A 14,568-nucleotide genomic window follows, 5' to 3' on the forward strand; every position below is an offset into this window, starting at 1 on the left:
TCCTTCTGCATAAGTAAGGCTGATGATGATACTAAACAACACAAACAAAACAATGCTAGCCCGTTTGGCTTTAGGCCGGTAGTTCAAAACAACGAATCAAGTGGTGCAGGCATATGTTAGTGGGCGTTGTTCAAAGGGCGAGAAGCTGTATTCGAAATGTGTTTTTATGAGTGGTTCAGAACTATCAACCACCGTAAGCGTGCGGTGAATTGTTGACGCCCTTTCACGTGAAAAATATTGACACGACACGCAGTGGCGATAGAAGACCAGAATGCGAGCTATAAGTTATGTGGAGAGGAGGGAAGGAACAAGGACAGCCTATGTGACCAGAAGATAAGGCAAAACTGAGAGAAGCAAATAAATAGCGGGACATACAAGGCAGCGTAGAGTGGCATACTAAAGAGAAATCCCCACTATAGATACCTGGTTAATGACTTCCTTTTCGACTTTCTGAAGTGAGAGGAAATCGCTGGAAAACGGAGAGCTGCGTAGGGAAAACAAAATTTCGGCAATGCGGCGTCTGGGGCAAGGGAACAGTAACGGTTCCACACACTTCGTAGGCATGGGAAGTTTCCTCCGTTCGGCTCGTTGGTCTAGGGGTATGATTCTCGCTTCGGGTGCGAGAGGTCCCGGGTTCAAATCCCGGACGAGCCCTTTTTTTTTTTTTGCGCTCGGTTAATTTCTGTTACCCTCGCTTTTCTGATGGAGGCGAAAAGCAAAAACGCCCGTGTGTACGAGATCTCGGCGCACGTTAAAGATCCCCAGGTGCTCAAAATTAATCCGGAGCCCTCCACTACGGCGCGCCTCATCGCCTGCGTTGCGTCGGCGCGTTAAACCCCACAATCAATCAATCAATTTCTGTTACCCTAAATAAATCGGGCATATTACTCCAGGTCAATGCGAAGGAAACATCCCCTTACCCGAATCCCCGAGGTTTAGTGCGACGCACAGTAAGAAAACTACAAAGACCCCGAGGTGATTGAGATTGTACTAATGTTGGATGAAAAGCCGAGATGAAGTGAACTGTATAGGACGACTACTAACTGTTAACAAACAAAATTTAATTTACATGAGCCTGCCGCGAATACCTGTGGCAAAGCTAGCATTCTAAGGGGAGTATAACGCCGATGCAGTCTTTTCCATGGTGAGATGACAGGTGTAATTTTGAAGACACGATAGGATTGCGAAAAGAATCATCAGTATGCCACCAAAAAGTTTCCACCACCACCACATCCACAACTGTCCCGACACGAAGCTACTACTACCCTCTGATAACTCAGCACCAACACATGCCCTCACAACACCTTCTCAAGGCCAACTTTCCCACACAATACACCGCTACGTGTCAACACTGCCCACAATTGGGCACACTCTATCACATAACAGTTGCATTCCCACAGACACCCACTTTCCCACACTTTCTAACATTGCAAACACAACAGAAGGTGGAGCTGCGGACGAGGTCGGCCAAATAGCCGCCCAGTTTACTTACGCCAATGGAGAGGGTGTATCTCGCCAGCAAGCACCAAGGTATCCTGGACTGCGAACACCTCCCGCCGGGATAGCGCCTGGAAATCGCACTTGCTGTTAATAAAGTTTCTTCTCTCACTCGCCGTCGTCATGGTAATCATCATCCTTGTTATGAGCAAACTCTCATGCATTTATTTTGCACATTCGTACAAGCGATCCTCTGAAGTATTACTCCATTCAAAAACTTCACGGACCTAATTCACTTTTCAGCCTTTGTGACAACGTGCTCATTCCAGATGATGTTGAGGAAAGCTCGTTGAAAAATGTAGAAATGCTGAAATTTGTTCTTGGACGTGCCTTTATAGAAACGTCTGCTTATGTGTATGAATGTGAAGGCCTAGGGATGCTTATTAGCAATTTCTTTACTGCTACACGTATTGGCGTGTCTTTTTTTAAGAGCACAGCACTTTCGAGGCTCGCCTTGTCGTCGTAGCTCTCTCGTTGGACGCAAGTAGAACCACATGACGTTCCGTAGTCGTGGCGGAACTCGAAGGCTGCGAAACCAAAGCGGTTTCTATAGTCATAGGCGTTCGAAACTCGTTAACTGCTGGCGTTTGTCATACACCTGCCCCTTATTTAGGGCAGAGAGAAAATTACATCATCTTCCCGTAGGGGAACCCTGAGTAGTATGCGAAGCAGGCATGGGGTCGATTCAAGTGCCCATTACTTTTCAGTTCGTCGTTTCCGTGAGGTTGAGGTACGTAGCTACCGTTATATTTACCCTTTAGTTTCCATGGTAACTACCACATTTTTCCTTTACCGGAACTACAAAATAGGAAAGTGCGTTTACCCCATGGCTGTTTCACATACTACTCAGGGTTCCCCTACGGGAAGATGGTGTAATTTTATTGGAGAGTGGAGAGGCTTTAGAGAGAGAGAGAGAGAGAGAGAGAGAGAGAGAGAGAGAGAGAGAGAGAGAGAGAGAGAGAGAGAGAGAGACGTTGTACGTGGTATGAGTTTGTCTTTATTTAAGCATTATCATAATGTTCAAAGTAGGTGACATTGAGCTGTGGTTGGCGTTCCGCTTTGATCATGACCGGTAAAGTCAAGGGCTGTTGTAGTGGATGAACCCTAAAGTCACTGAAGATGAGGTCGATGCACGTTCCCCGGGTGGTTGTGGGCTGCTTCTAGTCACGGCCCGGCAGACTCGCCGACGCAAGCCGCTGCCGACGACGATGAAACGTCGAAGGCGCTTGAAGCGGGCTCGTCTCGTCCCGGCCCAGGAAAACACCGGCAACACTGTCGCTCCACGAGCCATAGAAGGGACCGGGCGTTCAGCAAGCGGAGCATGCGCAGTGGGGGTGTGGACGGCGCAACAACGACAACGACAAGGGAGGGACATAGCCCTGACCATGAGATGCTTCGCATCTAAAAATGCAGGTACGTTTGAGGAAAAATATGCGGAATTAACCCGCAGCGCCCCCGTTCATTTAGTTAAAAACGCTCGCTGGGTTGGTTTTTACGATGGTAGTGGTGGTGGCAAAACGTTTAATGAGCCAAAGGGAAAGGGTATAAGGGCGTGGTTAGCCTCCTAAATCCAGGAGGCCTCTTGTCCGGGCTGCCTCTAGTGCGCGCCGCACCAGGGCGACCTGGCGCTCCGGTGCGGAGCTGGTCAGCTCGGACTCCCACTGCTCAGGGGAAGGGTAGGGGTGGGGATGTGGGTGTTGGGGGCAGGAGAAGACGAGGTGGTAGGTTTGAGAGGGATGCGACAATATGGGCAGTCGGGTGGAAAGAGAGAAGGGGAAATGTGGGATAGGATGATGTGGTTGTAGTACTTTTCAGTCTATAGTCGGCGAAGGCTGTAGGCCTGTTGGGCGGTGAGGGAAGGTGGGGGGGGGGGGGGTTATCGCCGTCGAGAGTTAGTGTGATGGGAGAGGATGGAGTTGTACGTGGGGTCGAGAGGTGTCAGGGCTGCTAAGTCGGGGGTTGGGGGAGTTATTTTGTGGACGCTAGGTGAGGGAAGTGCCCGGGTAATGAGTGCGTGGGCTGCGGCGTGGGCCGCCTCATTCTCTGCCAGGCCGGAGTTGCCGGGGGTCCAGACAATCTAGGGGTCAATGTCTTCAGGGAGGCGTTGAAGGAGGTGAATGGCTCTTGGCGGGGCGAGGCCGGCTTGGTAGAGGCGGCAGGCTTGCTGCGAGTCGGTTATTATTCGCCCCGAGCGCGAACACAGTCGGCCCCTGGCGGCGGCGGGACGAACCGCTCCTAGTGTGGATGGCGCTCTTGCGTCGTCTGCTTTTTCACGTTGCGTGCGGCGCAAGACGCGTGCTGCACCTGACAAAACAACCAATATGTGTGCTCGTTTGGCAGTAAGCAATGACATAGTTACCTCTGCTTGCGCATTTCATCTAGAAACGCAATAATCAGCGGCCGTTGCGGGTTAATGCGCTTATTTAATTTCACGAAACATCTCCGCCCTGGTCACCGCTTGAGTGTGAAACGTGTTATAAACATTGCTTCCACACATTGCACCTTTCTTATTGTTGACTGCAGTCGTCTGCCGTTTCGGGAACGTCGAAGGGTGCTTTTTGAAGGTGGCGTGGAGATTATTTAAAAGTTTAGTACGCGAAACGGGTAAGAAGCGACAAGACCTGTGCATACGCGTGCAAATTCGACACCCTTGTAAAATTGCGCTGTGTCCTTATAGAAAGAAGAAAGCAACAAAAACATTTACACTGCACACGACCCGTGCGCTATCGCCCATACATTACCGGACACGTATTTTACACCCGCAAGCGCCTGTGTGATCGTGTCCTTCCCGTACCTTTTTTAAAATAAATACCATTTTTGGACAGTAGTTGTTTATACTGAGGAGGAGGAATAAACATTTCTTCAACTGTATCGAGTTGCTAATTTTACGCATTATTTAAATTACGTTTCTATGGATGCGCAAGAGTATTTAGGGGGGATTTTTCGGTAAAATTGAGCAGTTGTGAGTTTGCGTCTGTCATGTGGCATTTCGTGTGTCATTTTCATATATACCATTTTCAAATCCTACATGAATCACCTTGTCCAGAAACGTGTCTCACTCAGCATAACCAAATGCCTAATATGGTCACGTCTTAACCTCTTAAGGTGGACCTAAGTTTAAAGAAAGAGAAGAAAACGCGTAATATAATGCACGTTGTTGCACACATGTGTGAGGGGTGTGTGCCATGACTCGCTGTTTTTTTTTAATTTTTTCCCACAATGCTTGCTTTTAATACAATTTTGAAAAAGTCGAGCCACAATTCCTGGACAATCCCCGACCAAAGGGGTTTAATCAGTTTTGAGAATACGTACTGATTTTTCACCGCTACAGAACACGACGCCTAGTGTAGTTAGGACCCCCCCCCCCTTCCTTCCCTAAAAAAAAAAACGAAATGCACAGAATTTTATTTTTTAACCAATCCTCAATAATTAAATGCCAAGACAAAGGCGATATTCACTTTACAAAACAAGGTAGTTACCGGGAACCCGTTGCGCTGATTCGCAAGGAGAAATAAAAAGGAAATGTTTTACAACATCTGCAACAGCGCAACTTCATTTATTGCCATCTTTAGGGTTCGTAAGCAAGAATGCAAACACGCAAGAATGCAAACACATCTCGCTGTTGCAGGCACCTATTAGATTTTAAAAGGAACGCAAACGGTCAACAGAGCAGCCGTAACAGAAAACATGTGCTCACTGTGAGGTCCCAAAAGCTTGGTTTGCACGCTGTAAACCTGCTTGTCACTTTGCGAAAACCTAGCTAAACATGAGATGTTGATTGTACTGCGTGCGTGGACAATTCAATTCGCAAGTTCACTTGCGACGAAAGCCGTAAATAAGTGATCCTAAACCGTTATTCATCAAACCTTCCTTCAGAGTCACTAAAATTTCATTGAAAAGACCCGTTAGAGCGGTTACATTTACATCTCTGCGCTGATCAAAATTCAGTAATTTCATGTTACCTTTTGAACACACAAAAAATATCGTAAGCTCTTAGAAAGAATTTCGGGGCAGTTAAGTAATGTTACCATTTCAGGGCATCCCACAAATGCAAGAATGCGTCACGCTACCAGTGAAAGCGATTGAGATTGCCGTTGTAAACTGAATTTCAGAGATCGAGGCTTCCTGATTTGTTTCTATTTATTTATTATTATTTGTTTCTTCCTGATTTGTTTCGATTGAAGGCTCAAAGCCATAGTCTGGAAAGCTCGAGCTTGCTACGAACCACAGCGTACAAGTTTATTGCCACAATTACGGCCATTCTGATATTCCCGATGAGTCGTCGCTTTTTTGGCGTAGCAATGAAAACTGACTGCCGCTTCCATGCTATACATTGAACGTTGAGGAACCGAACTACAGCATACCACTCTTGTTTGCACCTTTCGCGCGCACATACGGCGGGAAAAAGGCACGAAGCGCGCCCACAGTGTGCATTCTTACGGGCCGCTCAGCGGAGCATCCACACTAGCAGCGCGACGCTGTCGCCACCTACATGTCGAGCTCGCGGCGAATAGTAAACGAAATGCAAGCACAAAAAGAACAGAGCTCCCGCTGGCGCAGTTTGAAACAGGGAGTGCGCGAGCACTGAGAAGTGTGAAAATTTGAAATGCGTTGGACAAACCTCATTTGAATTCACCAGGAGAGGAATGGGACGGGGTGGCGAAGAGCTTGATGGGTGGTACGAGTGAGCGGATAGCGGCGCCACAGCCCACTGTGGCGAATCACTACAGGCTCTGCACTTCCGACAGCTTTACATTGAGTAGGACGGCTTTAATTTTTTCCTGTCATTTCTTTGTCGTTCGGAGCGAATTACTTCGACCTGCCTCTTTTCTGTTCCATCGGGTTTGCACCTCTTTCTTTGCTTTCGTTTCTTCGTCCTAAGGCGCCATTTTGCGTCAGCAAACAGACTGGTACACATCATTAATTTCTTAGAATCAAGGTTCCGTGCAGCTGGTGGGCCCCTGTCCTCCTCACGTGCCATCACGGCCAGGCGTCACGCTGCACACACTATTTATTCTACAACATTTGCGTTTCCAATTTAGAGTTTTGTGAATTGAGGGAAGCGGGCAGCCCTTCAAAAGCTCTGGATTCCTGACCCAACCTTTCAGTTGGTATGTTCCACAACGAAAGGAACAAAAACGACATCAACTTTTGTTCCACCGCTGGCAATGTGCGGCGATAGCTTAGTTTTTTTTTTTTTTTTTTTTTAAGTGCGGAGATAGCTTAGTTGTAGCGCGTTACGCTGCTATTGTAGAAGCCCTGGTTCAAATCCCACCGAATTACATATATCTTTTTATTAGATCTTCACACCGGTGGCCAATTTCTTGACCGGGAAAAACAAAAGAACAGCAACGATAATTTTTTCGCAGAACGGGAAACTTGAGGTTTCCGTCGTAGAAATCATGGGAACGCAGGGACTTAAGAAGACTGGAATGCAAGCTGTGACTAATTTGAACCGTAACACAGCCAATACAGACAAGGATACAGAAAAAAAAGTAGGCTGATATCAGAAAGCAGGTCCTTTTATAACTCCAATACCTATAAAGGGACTTGATTTTTTGTTTTTGAAGAGAGAATTCTTCTTTCGAGAACGAAGAGCTTCGTAGTAAGCCCAAAATCATGGTCATGTGTGGTCTGTGGTAAGAAAACCGTAACGGTTTGACAGACTGCGTAGGCATGTGAAGATAACACAGCCCGGCTCGTTGGTCTAGGGTTATGATTCTCGCTTCGGGTGCGAGAGGTCCCGGGTTCAAATCCTGGTCGAGCCCGTAATTTCGGTCCGTTTGTCTGTATGTATGCCTGTCTGTACCTCTCTTGAGCCCCCTGGTAAAAGTTGAATGAATTCTTGAGGGAGGTGTTTACATCGGCACAACATTTTCTATCCAATCAATCTAGAAATATTCTCTATATTTTTGCAGTGACGCGACGAGATGCGTGGACATTTTTCTAGAAATAATTTTGGTGACTGTGCTGCGAAAACAAAATGAAAAAAAAAAGCCCGTAAGGAAAAAGGCATGATGGTCGGGTTGTGTTTAGAATATTCTAAATAAGCCAGGGAAAGCGCAACATAAAAATAAAGTAATATGGCCCCGATATATATCCCACCCCGGGTACTTCCGCTAGCTTAACACTAGAACGAACGGCAGAAAACTAGTAAAACACGCGGTTAAACGAAGCCTGCGTCTTTCACAAAGCTCATTCCATTGTTTTGTGCCCTTTGAATGGGCTAACAACACAAATGGTCAGAGATGTGAAACGTTTCCGCAGATGACTATTTATCACATTTGTTAGCGTAAGGGTGCGGACGACTTATATTATACCAATTTAGGAAAATGGCGCTAAACGATGCCCAAGCTCTAAGGGAACAGATGGTACTGTGTCTATATGTGCCTCTCGTTCTTGTGTACGTTAAATACTGTTGGCATTGGTTTACCCGTAGCCCTGTTCCTGTACAAGAGTCCCTGGCGTGCTCGTCGTAAAGAAATTCCGGTAGACCGCTTGTCTTTTATCCGCTTTTCAAAACAATGAATGCAGCACTACCAACAGATACTAGTAGGCGTTGTTTCAAGTACGATAAGCAAATTATTTTTTATGAGGGGCTAAGAACAATGGACCATCGTAAGTGCACAGCTAAATGGTGTACGAGACTTTAAGTAAAAATTGTGGTTGATCGCTCTGTCATAGGGATCGGTAAAACAAGAAAGTGAAATGTGCAGCGAAATCTGCAGCTGAGGATGATTTGCGGGTCGGGGGCTGTCTTGTGGGTGTGCTTGGCGAGCAACGTCCTGCTGGCGGGTCGCTTCGGCAAAGGTGTACTGGCGTCATTCCAGTGACGATAGGACGTCAGTGAAATCTTGGTTCATCCCGGCATAAAACACTTTCTTGTTAAAATATAAAACTGGAAAACGAACAACCCTGAGTACAACGTACTCTTTTGTTATAAAGGTTGCTTCCCCGCTAGAAGAACCTGTGTGCAGGGGCGCACCCGTTACAGGCCGCTTGCTTCGTTGTACTCAGGCGTCATTTCCGTGATGGATATGACGACACTCAAATGTTTGTGCATCCGGTAATAAAACACTTTCGTGTTAAAAAGCACGGATCTGCAGGGGCAGAAAAGAACGGAACACTTGCTATGAAATATGTGAGCAACAGTGGAGGAGGAACGACTGCCAAGGTGCTCAAAATTTAACAGCGGCTAAGCACGGCTGTGCATGGATATACGTAGCATGAACTAAGGTTCAGCAACCCAATCCAATCCAATGCAGTGCTGTCCAGTCCAATCCAATCCATTCCAGTCCGGTCCAGTCCAGTCCAGTCTCTGCTCCTCGCACATGCGCAGCCCAGCTCTCCAGGAGCCACGCGAAACGGCTATCAAGCGGCTCCGGTGCACCGTCACGACTTGGCTACTGCGCAAGGAGACGCACAGTTGGGCACGCGCCAGCGCCAGTGCGTGTGCCGCGGTTATGACGTCACTCCTCGGGAATGGGCAGACCGGCGAATGTGCAGACCCAATTCTCTACACACCCGTACTCCATTTGGATTGTATTTCTAATAAAGTACAATTTAATTCAATCCAATTCAATCCAAATTCAATGTCATCCAAATCGAAATTCAATACAATCCAATGCTCCTCGCGCTTCCGCAGCACGGCCCTTCAAGGTGCACGTGAAACTGCTCAACCTCGGCCAGTGTAGCCTACGCTACAAAATCATGGATCTGCAGGGGCGAGAGAAGAACGGAAACCTTGCTATGAATAATGTGAGCAACAGTGTTGGAGGAATAACTGCCAAGGTGGTCGAAAAAAATTGGCCCGCGTATCTACTTGCTTCACTGCAAATGTCGTCGAAAGACAGTAGTCGTCTGCTCCCTCTTTCACGTAACCTGTTCTCCGCTACCACCACTCCCGCTCATCCCCTCCCTGTCTCATTCCTGTCGTGATGAATTCAACAGAATTTTGTTCCATGCCATTCAATCTTCGCGCTTTCTACCGATTCTAAGAAAACTCGGATCGACCAATCCCATACCCAAACAAAATTCTTCATAAGATCTCCGTCCCGAAATGTAAGGGAATGTAATTTGGTTGTGTATTGTTTCACCGCGAACTCATAAAAGTTTAAAGTGCCGCCGTGTGCTGCTCTCTGCTCAAGTGTGACAGCTCTCCGGCCTCGTCAAGCTGTTGTTACAGCTTTCTGCCATCGCAACCAATCGTGAAAAAATTACACCATCTTCCCGTGGGGAACCCTGATGAGGATGCGAAGCATCGTGGCGGTTCCGTGTGGTTCCATTGTGTTGCCTTTATGTTGAGTGATCTGGTTTTTACTAGTGCCAGAGGGAATTCCGCGTCCGGGTCCACACCGGTGGCAAAGGCACGCAAGTGCTGTTGTGTTACGGTGAGTAGGCGGTGGTTCTCGAGGCGCCGAAACTCGTCCATCATGTTCTTGTCGATGTTGTCTCTGTGGTAGAATCGGTAGTATCCGTCAGCTTTGGTGAGGTAAAGGTTGTTGACATTGGTGCACCGGCTGAGAGCAATGTACACGCCCTCCTCTTCGCAGCTTTGTTGTTGTTGTTGTTGTTGTTGTTGTTCCTTCACTATACTGGCGCATACCCAATCAGCCAAACATCTGTCGCTAATTCGAATGAGATTGCTGCCTAGGTGGATGATTCGAGGAAAAGTTAGACAATTTTGGAAGCTTTTTTCTTCTTGTGTTTGAGGAATCGAGATTGGAAATTAGTCAATATTGAAACAAAATAGATAACGAATGAAAGAAAAAGAAAGAAAGAAAGAAAGAAAGAAAGAAAGAAGAAGAAGAAGACCAAGAAGAAGAAGAAGAAGAAGAAGAAGAGGAAGGAGAAGAAGAAGAAGAAGAAGAAGAAGAAGAAGAAGAAGAAGAAGAAGAAGAAGAAGGAGGAGGAGGAGGAGGAGGAATAATAATAATAACAAAAAAAAACGCAATGGATACGTTTGGAGGGCTCTGGTGAGGTTCCAGAATAAGCGGTTCCCCTACGGGAAGATGACGACGGTGGTTGCACGCGAACCTATCTTGTGATGGATTCTTTGGTTGGCCAATCCCTAGGGGCATCCTGCCACAATCAGCATCAGAGGCGCTGCGGACGGGGCTGGTTGAGCTGCAAGGCACGTGGCGCTTCCCGCCACAGCTTTCCCACGGGAAATTCAGCATCCACCTCTAAAGTTTTCAGTTCGTCGTTTCCGTTGACGTTCAGCTTCGCGTGCTTTCGTTGTATCAGTAGCTTCTTGACGTAGTTTGAATTATTCAAGGACATAAGGCGCGTTCGTAGCACTTGCTCCTGTCCCGGATTTGTGGCGTAGTGGGAAGAGCACCGCGTACCTCCCGTTGCGGCCAGAGAGTCGTGGGATCGAAACCGGGCGCCGCTAACTATTTCTTTTTTTATAGTGTAGTATCGCGGAGCTGTGGGTGTAAGGAGAGTTGCGCATGCGCAGTGAGCGTGCGGACGGCGCCGCCATCAACGACGCAGGACCAGGCGAGCCTAAGAAATGCTCCGCATTTAAAAACTTTGGTTTGATTTGACTTAATTTGATTTGGTTTGATTCACCTTCGCATAGACTGGCCGCCTGGACACGAGGAATCCCCACCGGAAAGCCAGGCAGCCCACTCAGCTGAGTCGGAGTGCATAAAATCGCTAAACCCCACGCGGCTTTCCGACTTAACTCCGCCACCTTCTGGCTAGCTACTGCCAGCGATGCACCTCCTACTGTACGAAAAAAAGAAAAAAAGAAGACCTCCTCAAGGCCCTCTAAACCACCGGTTTTCTATATATGTTCCGCTCCCGCTTCCATTATCAGGGGAAATTTTTATAAACATCTTTTTCGCCAAGTCTAGCCTCACCACGGAGACCCATGGTCACCACGGAGACCCATTTTAGTTCGCATCCCTCAGGCTGACTTTAAAAATAGACGTGTATGGATGTGTCCCTTTTAGTAAGTTGTGAAGACAGATGAATTTAACTTTGGTTGACTTTAAAAATAGACGTGTACGGATGTGTCACTTTTAGTAAGTAGTGAAGCCAGATGATTTTAACTTTTTTTTTACGTCTCAAACATGCTCCTTGTGTGCTTTATTGACTGGGACAGGTTGCGGCACTTTGTCAGGCATTAAATTGCCTTTTTGCGAACCTTGTCCCTTTCATGTGTGACAAATGTACTGTTCCCTGTACTCTGTAATCGACTGATTGATTGAATAAACCTTGAAACCTTGAAATGATACACCCTCTCTGTGCCGCCTCGGTGTCCCTAGTGCGCCTACGCCATCCTGAAATATACCGTGCCTAATTTGACACTGCCCCCGAAATTCACGTGCTGCAGAACCTTCAACCTACTTCGAAATGTCTCTTCCTCATACATCGACCTTCACACCTTGAAACCGTCTAAAGCATCATCATCACAAGCGTACTGATCTCCACTGAAGGACGAAGGCCTCTCCCGTGGACCTCCAACCGCTCCTGTCTTGTGCTGGTCGAATCCATTCTTCGCCCCTAATTTCCTTACTTCACCCGAGTAGCGTGGGCACTCGCATAAAACGTGGCGTCTCGTCTCCGGCATGCCGCACGCTACTCGCCTGAAAAAAAGAAGCGGTCGTCAGCACCGAGGAACCTGGACTCTTGGCGGCCATTTTCGGAGGAGAAGATTCTGTGTCACTGGCCTTCTGTGTCATCTGCTCAGAAGTCGGTTAAGGAACTCTTGCGATTTCAACGGACGACCAACTTGAACTCTTCACTATAGACTCAAAGCCTTCAGTGGCAATCCCTGAACTTAAACATTTAGTGCTTTAGCGCTGGGCATACCTGTCTGCTGCAATTCTTCTTTATTTTTTCCTTTCTATTTTTTGCCTATGTACCCTTTCCCTTTCCCACGTGCAGGATAGCAAACTAGGCTCTAGCCAGGTTAACTTTCCTGCCTTTCCTCTACATCCTTCTTTCCTTCCTTCCTTACTTCATTCGCGCAAGCCGACTCCTACTGCACACTACTCTATAGAAAGCGGTCTAGTCCGCGTAGTTTACAGCAAGTCAGCTCCCTGCACCCGACATGACCTACCCCGCCTTCCTGTCGCTCTGTTAGAACTGTCAACATTCAAGATGCGCCATGCCACAAACCCCTTATCTTCTACTCCCACTTACCCCGCATTACCTAGATTCCTCCTGCCCGAATAAAAGTTCTCTCTCTCCTTCTCTCCTTCGCACTGCTCGCGCGCCTTCTCATATCTGGGCCAGCGGGAATCTTTTTTCCTTGTGTTTTGTTTCTTCGTCTGCCTAAAATTGCACCAGCGGGAGTTCCGTTCTTTTTCTGCTTGCTTTGATCTCGTACGAACTGGAGACTTTTGGCGTCTTATCTGGATTTTCTTCGCGTTGTTTTCTATATTTATACCGCAAAAACCAACCCAATTTTTATTCCTGAGTAAAAAATGCAGCGACTACAAGTTAGGTGTTAACATTTTGTCTTAAATAGGCGCGAGGCTTCATTCGCTCTAAATGATAGGGAACGTATCACTTGTGCCACAGCTTTACCAGTTTGGAAGGGTTTTGTTTGTATGAAGTTCTTTTTATAGAATCGTTCAGACAGACAGACAGACAGACAGACAGACAGACAGACAGACAGACAGACAGACAGACAGACAGACAGACAGACAGACAGACAGACAGACAGACCAACAGTTTGGCGCTTAAGTAGCCCACCAAAGCCCTATCGCGTTTAAAAAGAAACACAACAGAAAGAAAAGAATAACTGCTGGAAAAAAACAGAATCAAAGACACCATTTAACATTTCCTGGGACGAGTAGTGTGGTATCCGAAAAGAAAATGTGTACGATCACTACGACGGCTTTTGGAGTTTTTGTGGTGAGTGCAGATTGCTGGAGAACAAAGAGCTTCGTGGTGAGCCCAAAACGATGGGAATGTGTGGCCTGCGGAAAGGAAACAGTCACCACATCACAGACTTCGTAGCAAGGCTGCGGTAGCGTATCCCGGCTCGTTGGTCTAGGGGTATGATTCTCGCTTCGGGTGCGAGAGGTCCCGGGTTCAAATCCCGGACGAGCCCGGTTTTTTTTTCTTTTGTGCCAAGTATAATTTTTTTCCCTCAATAAAGCTGACATTATTTTCGGAATCAGTGTGAAGGGAACGACCTCCTTCCCGACCCCCGGGGTTTACAGGTCACACACCCAAAGAATACTACAAAGATTCAGAGTGATGCAGAATATGATGCTGGTGGATGAAAAAAAAGCGATGACGGTACATTGTAGTACGACTAATGCCTGCGAACAAACAGAACCCAGCAAACCACGTTACGTCGTGCAGATATCCTAGAGGCGTCAGCAATCGATATTGCAGATGTCTAGGAGACGTGCCGCTGGGGTCGAAATTACACATATTCAACGTTGCTAAAACTGCAAAAAAAGCTATCCCAATCACACGAATGATAACGTAGAATAGACCTCTCATGGTACTTTTATATTCTGTTTATGGGACGTTACCTTAGTCGTACATCTTATGGATATTGTAGTGGTACGCATGCAAGACGTATACAGATGTCTGTTCTACATTGTTTTCCTGTCTTTGGCACAAGAAATAGTTTGTTATATTCATGAGTAGTGTATGTTAGTGTGATATTTTTGAGATGAACCTGTGTGCTTGAAATTTAGGTTCTTTATACATATTGGAGTCTGGCCAGACCCCTTTCCAAGGTTGCCTATGTGTTGTGGGCTTTTATACTTCAAACACATGTCTTGCTAGCTATTCAGCACTGTTTGCTGTTACTTGGCACCTGGTTTCTAGATTAATGTGTTTCCGTTTTTCAAGTGCTGCATACTGCATGAAGTCTTATATCTGAAGTGCCAAGCTGACCACGCACTCTTGCAGAAGCAAACGAAGCGCAACTCTAAACAAGAAATGTCACATAGAAAATAGGTGGCAGTAAGTAACAGCAAACCAGTCCTGATCAGCACATGCGCCCTTGACAGTAAAGCAACCACAGTAGCGTCATCGAATTGTACCACTCAGCACGGCTGTACAGGCCTTCTGCAAATAACCTATAATAACAAC

General features: G+C 46.9%; 2 non-coding genes across 2 annotated transcripts; both read left to right on the forward strand.

The window, feature by feature from the left end:
* The first annotated feature begins 582 nt into the window (after positions 1–582).
* Positions 583–654, forward strand: Trnap-cgg (transfer RNA proline (anticodon CGG)). Its single transcript has one exon. It is a non-coding gene; the product is annotated as a tRNA-Pro (tRNA).
* A 12,841-nt stretch (positions 655–13,495) lies between these two features.
* On the forward strand, positions 13,496–13,567 carry Trnap-cgg (transfer RNA proline (anticodon CGG)). Its single transcript has one exon. It is a non-coding gene; the product is annotated as a tRNA-Pro (tRNA).
* The last annotated feature ends 1,001 nt before the right edge of the window (positions 13,568–14,568 follow it).

Source organism: Haemaphysalis longicornis, unplaced genomic scaffold, assembly GCF_048455015.1.
Source record: "Haemaphysalis longicornis isolate Haplotype H1 unplaced genomic scaffold, Haemaphysalis longicornis Haplotype H1 scaffold_8, whole genome shotgun sequence".
In the NCBI taxonomy this organism is placed as follows: domain Eukaryota; kingdom Metazoa; phylum Arthropoda; class Arachnida; order Ixodida; family Ixodidae; genus Haemaphysalis; species Haemaphysalis longicornis.